Below are 6,690 nucleotides of genomic sequence, written 5' to 3'. Positions count from 1 at the left end.
GGGGAAGATATAATGTGATGTTACTTACAGAGATATAAAGATCAGGCTTTCGTTCTCCTTCAAGGAATGTAATGCACTGATGTTTGTTGCCTTTTGCGCTCCAAGGAAGCGAAAGCTATAGCTTAAGTTGCTCAGTGTCTGTTGTAGTTATTACCTTGTTGTTGTTGTTGTTGGCAGTTACTGTTTCGTTTTTGTTAAGCTGATTGTATAACAGTTACATCCAAAGAGACCCCTTGGGTATCTCATGGAAGCCATGGAAGCCATAGTTGATACGCATTTGCCCCTGGCGTTAGAAAAAGAAGACAACTTCTGTCACATGGATATGCATGACGAAGAATTAATTGCTGCTGCCTAACATTCGTTTAGCTGTTGTACATTTCAAGTGAGGTTCTCCCAATGCATTTAGTTAAAAACAGCTCACACTGAAGATGAGTTTCAAATACAGCGGTACACAGGCCTTATCCACCGATCGAGCTCTGTGTTGCAAGCGAAGCAGAAAATGTTGGAAAACTCCGCCCGCCTTGATATTGTTGCTTTCTTGATTTGGTACTGAGCATTTTGGGAATCGTTTTTCGTTATCCTTCAAGACTGAAATTTTGGAAGCCTGATGGACAGTGTCTTTATGTCTAAATTGAATCATAAAATTATTTTATCACCAATTTAAAGGGTTGAAGGATTTTCCAGCTACTTGGTTGATCATTTGCAATTGTTTTGTAACAAAGTTCGATCGTAGAGTCCGTATACACCGCCGGTGTACAAAGACATGGACCGGCACGTCGTATAAGACCTGTGTAATACTTAATGACCAGCAGTATACGTTTGATTCCGTACACAATCCTGTTACAAGTGTATAACATCCATCAGGTATATTTTCTTATTATTTCTTATAATCCTCGTGGTTTCGGTTGGGTATCCTCGCCATTTTTAACTCGTGAATGTGCGCATGCGCAATGAGCGAGTTATAGCGATGGTGGGGTTGGTTGGTGGGTTGTTAACTTTCTGGCATCCGCAGTGAATGAGTGATCGAAATGCAGCGGAATTTCACTCTGGCCCTGGTCGAAATTAGCGAATTTTGCGTTTTCGGATAGGAAACACACCTCTTGGAAACGGTGAATCGAAAGAGGAACTTCTAAGGGATCCTCAACAGTTTCAACAGCGGAAATCAAGCATTGACGGCGCAAGAAAGTTTTGTTCGATTTGAGATTTTATTAGCCCGATGAGCGGGCGGATCTCAAAGCAACTTTTAATCCGCGGAGTTCCTTGCAGTAATAATTACAGGTTTGATTGTGAATTTTACTAAAATACTATTTTAAATAAGTAAACCGATTTTTCGTATTCCCAACAGTTTATGCAAAATGTTGGGTAGCACTAATCTGCGGAACTGCAGACCGTGGAACCGCGGAACTTGCGGAACCCGCGGAACCTCCGAAACCTAGAGAAATGACTACTTTTTTTTTTTTTTGCAGCTTACATACCAGGTATAAGGTTACAGTACAGCTGATTTCATTGCTGTGTATGGACTCGGATTTTTTTTTTTTTTACATGATTCGACAAATATTAAGACTTAAGCATTAATAGAGAGAAGTATCTCGGAAATTCTTAATGACTACTTTAAATCATTTCTGTCCAAACCTGTAAATATCCGGACTTGAACAATGATGACGGAAAACGCTTGCAAAAGTTTGCGTTTTAATACAATGCCAGTGATCACCCCAAGATTTGGTAAAAAGCGTAGAACACTTTTAATTGAATGTGGCCTGCGCACGCACACAGCGATCATACCGGAAATTGCTGTTAGCGTCATCAATGCTCGGGGTCATACAGATATTTATATGACTCTCGGTTCGTATTGAAACATAATCAATTTACAAATGGTTCCTGTCTCCAAATCAAAGGTGAAAACTTAACGATGAAAGCTCGGGAATTAAAGCATCCCGGCATGAAGCACGAGGCATTCTATTTAACAAACGTTTTCCCCTGTATTTTACTCGCACTGCAAATAATGCAATTTTATCTGGTGGTTACTTATTGCTTCACTATATCTCTGTATCTATCGATTAACGCATGAGACATCGTGTCATGAGCTACGTTGCCGGTCGCGTTCTTTGTAGTCCGGCCGTGATGTGCCGAGTTATAATTACGTGGGATGCCCCAAGGGGCATACCGTGTCTAAAAATGGGTTCCGGACAATCACGACTCCCAAAAAAATTAAAAGAATTTGATAACGCGACCAAAAACTTAACTCGTGCCGCCCGAGTACAAAAAAAGAGACCGAGAACTTAACTTGTGGCCCGAAGACTTATCTCTCGGCCCATCGCGACCAAAAAAATAAAAAAGAATTTGATAACGCGACCGAAAACTTACCTCGTGCCGCCTTACAGCCCGAGTAAAAAATCGGATCTATACACAGCAATGAAATCAGCTGTAACTTTATACCTGGTATGTAAGTTGGAAAAAAAATGTTATTTCTCTAGGTTCCGCAGGTTCTACGGTTCCGCGGTCTACAGTTTTTCGGATTAGTGCTACCCCAAAATGTTTGAAAAAACGTGCTTGGATAAGTTCGCTTCAAAATTGACTTCAAATCGCTTGCAAGTCGCCTCGCATTGGAAATTTTACGCTTTTTCTTCTTAGGCCTATAAAAAGACCTATCTGAATATTTTTTTTTTTATTTAGGAAAGCTTTGTGTGTGTTTTTTCTTTTTTAATTGACGAAACGTGACAACTGGGCGTAATGTAAACAAACACATGTCCTCGCAACTTCGCCCGTGAGCGATAAGATCGATTCAACAGAACAAATGTAAACGCTGAAAATTTGCTAATGCATAGCGACAAATTAAACCAAAATAGCAACTTAACAAAGATTTAAAGCTTCTTCTGATATAAAAGGTGACAGAAGTTGTCGTTTGAACGTAGAAAGAATATTACCATGTCGAAAAAGAGAAAGATTTAGGTCACGTGCTAGGCAACCAAAGTAGTTCACATGTATCAAGTCTCATTCGGCAACAACATGACACGAGAAAAAAATTACGGAGGTTCTTGGAAGAAAAACCAGACGCTTTTTGTCGATTGGCAACCACGCAAAACCACCAAAAGAACGCACACGTCCACCTTGCGTTGCTTTGCGTATCGGAAGGAATCAGAGTGCGTATGTAATTTAATTGTTTAATGGCATCAGCGAATCCTTGTAGCGTAGTTTGATGCGAGTACCGCTTTACGGTTACCACTGTTCACTTCTGCATTCACGAGTTGGCTCACAGGAGCCTTTGATTTGCCTTCAACTTCGTATTGTAATTAGTAATGCGTGTAACATGGTAAAATACAAAAAAATTAAACATGTAAATTTAAAATGTACATACTTTGCTGACAAAAAGCAATCTGTCGTCGTCGAATCACTTCACGGCCTTTGTGACATTAAGGACACTCTCCGCTTTTTGATTACCGTTCATGCGTCGTCGACTCTGTTTCTCGGAGACGTCAACACCATTTTGAAAATAGAAAGTAAAGCTTTCCTTCCTTCCTTCCTTCCTTCCTTCCTTCCTTCCTTCCTTCCTTCCTTCCTTCCTTACTTCCTCTCTTTCTTTCTTTCTTTCTTTCTGGCTTTGCGTCCTTGCGGCTTCCTGTCATTTTTTTTTTCAAAACTTTTAAAATTGCTGAAATTTTTAACCAGCTTATGATGTTATACCTGTTGTAAGGTAATTGACCGTCACGTACTTTTACTAGTCCAACACAGTTGCCGTCTATTTATATTTATATAACCCCGGTACATCAATATTTGAAGCTAGAAAGGAAACTTGTTGAAATTGCTGAAATTTAAAGGTACAAGCTCCTCAATGGACAAGTTGTAATGTGTTGAAATATTGTAAGAATTATATTTTTGGCTGGCCACATAAACTTCAGAATTTGAAGATTCGATTCAACAAAGTTAATTTTTATTGATTCTAAATCCAACGACATTTGTTTGCAGTAATGTTTCTATACAACGACATAAATGTACATGTTTCTGTCAGGAATTATCATACATTTGTTATATACCTAGACATTCCCGCAATTAATTATGCATGAAGCATAAATAAGTCAGGTCTGTAGTTATTCCCATCCTACGCTGGTCAGTTAATGGCGTACATGTTTCGGAAAGGAAGAAGAAAAGATCCAAGGATAAAGAGAAAACGAAAACGATGTTTGAATGCGCATGTTGAAAAAGAGTTTTCTTCGAGATAAGGGAGTGTTCATTATTCATGGTGGTGGGGAGGGGTGGGGGGAGGCTTGGGGGTGAGGGAACTTTTTGAATCTTTCTTCTTTTTTTTTCTTTTTCTTCAATTTTCTAGATATGCACGTGTCCCAAGTCCGACATACCAAAATGCATAAATCCTCACACCTGTAAGCAGCTCATAGTCATATTGCGAAGCTCGTGGTGTAGGGTCGGCTTTAGAATATCAGAAGGGGCTTTGTTTCTACTCCTCTAAACTATCTGGCAACGTCAAGGCGCTGGGCTGAACGCCAATACTGAAAACGTCACATGAAAATGAGAGTTTACATTATTTGAACTTCTTTGCGGTTATTCCAGTTCGTTGAACTTGTACTACATGCCCGAACTATTCAAGAACACAATTAGTGCAACGCTGTATATAGTGATTCCCACATATCCTGCAAAATTGGTTTTCAGTCACCCTTCAAAAGTTCTATTTTCACTGGACCCTGACAAGCTGCGGGTACATTGTTTTTTAGGGTTGGGATCATTGTTCTGTTGTTCGTTCTTTTGTCTTTTGTCAACCATGTAAGACATTGCAAATAATGCAGGTCGCCCCTAGGTTTTTGGAGTTACCTGAATACAAAATGAGTCTTGGACAACTTGAATATTAGCTTCCTCGTCTGGAATAACATGCATACGAACATACGTGTCCCCGTATTTCCCTAAAACGGGAAATCTAGACATCTATTCTTGCAATTCGTCACTGATTCACTGATGGGCATTTGTTATGACTACACCCTGAGCCAATACATTTAATGAACTTTCGCTGCTAAGCCGAGCGGAATACGGTTACTTCAGCAGATGTTTAGATGCTGCCATTTGCGAGCTTTGCATGGCGGCAACCACTGTGTTCAAACGAGCGTATTTTTCTTTATATTCATTCCTCTCACTCGTAACTTTTCTCAAATCTTCTTTCGCTCGGGATATCTCCAACTGGAGAGCCATATTTTGTTTGGCAATGATGATTCTCTTGTCGGAGACCCGTCGTCGACTTTTAAGAGCGTATTTACGATTCTTGAGAATTCGTCGTCTTTTCTTATAACTTTGCACAAGAGCTAACGGAAGTTGCCGAAGCAGCTTGTTTAGATCTTGAATCGACATCTTTTCCAGTCGCTCGTCGCTTAATTTTGCGACAGTCCCACTAGAAAGAAGATTGCGATCCTTTCGATTGCGCTTCTTAGCCACTCTTTCAAGTTTAGGCGTGTTTTCGGGTACTAAACCAAACGAGTCGCATGTGTTATTGAAATGATCCTCTTCACTGGATTCATCTCCGTTTGTTGTTTCCTTTCCATCGTTAAACAAATAACTTCCTTCTTCAGAAGAAGATTTCATGCAAAAAGTGGCCAACTCTAGAGGAGAGTCTTCGTCGCCCGACGCCATGTTGAACACGTAATATTTTGTTTACATTTTTTTGCAGACAAAAAAAACATTCTGCTCCTTTGTGACGTAAAGGGGACTCCCCGCTTTTTGATTGACAAAACATTTTAGAAAAAGCAACTAAAACCTTTGTTTCTTTCTGGCTTTTCGTCTTATGCATCATACCCCTCACGGATAAACCTTACTCGTAAAATAAAGAAAACGTATTTTTTTTTTCCAGTTCTAGAGAATTGTCTCGCGTGTTCTCGTACAATTTCAAAGATACGCACCCGGTTTTTCTTTTTCTCAAAGGACTTTAGACCGTACATATATCTCCAATTTTCCATCCCAACCGGTCACGCAACCTCAAAGCATTGCTAAAATTTGCCTTTGCCTTCGCTTTGTTCCTCGAAGTTTTATATTTTTTCTAAAGTCCATGTGGACGCCAAAGCTGCTGTATAAATTTCTTCGAAGTCCAATATTAAATTGGTATCTCGGGATTGTTATGCAGAGCGCCCCATTCCCCGAAACATCGAGCATTAAGCTCCTTGCAGATACAGCTGCCATCATATTAATATTTTCCGGTTTGAAAGTGAAAGGAAAGGCCATCTGAAAAATAAGAGCTGGAGGAACTAAAGAAGGCAAACGACAGAGAAACGAAATCAATATTTTCCCAGTTTTATTTAAAACTCCGCTGGTCACATTGTGAGTGGACCGCTTCTCAAGTTGTGAGAACATCGCTTCTCGGCACTGTCCCGGGCCCTGCTTCTACTGTCCCCCTGGGAATCAGGAACATACGACGGGAAACTTCAACCTGAAATTCAACACTATTAATAATAATAATAATAATAATAATAATAATAATAATAATAATAATAATAATAATAATAATAATAATAATAATAATAATAATAATAATTCCAGTAGTCATTGGTGCATTGGGTACCGTCTTGGGAGGATTTGGTACATGATGGTTGAAACTACTGGGGATGCCCTACAACATGATTGGGTGGTGAACAGTCATTTTTCGGAGAGGCTTTTATTCGGAATTTGGCAGTACTCCGTTGCATGGGCTATTTCACGTGG

Source organism: Pavona decussata, unplaced genomic scaffold (assembly GCF_977016875.1).
Source record: "Pavona decussata unplaced genomic scaffold, jaPavDecu1.1 SCAFFOLD_93, whole genome shotgun sequence".
NCBI lineage: Eukaryota > Metazoa > Cnidaria > Anthozoa > Scleractinia > Agariciidae > Pavona > Pavona decussata.
Note: the sequence above shows the minus strand (reverse complement) of the source record.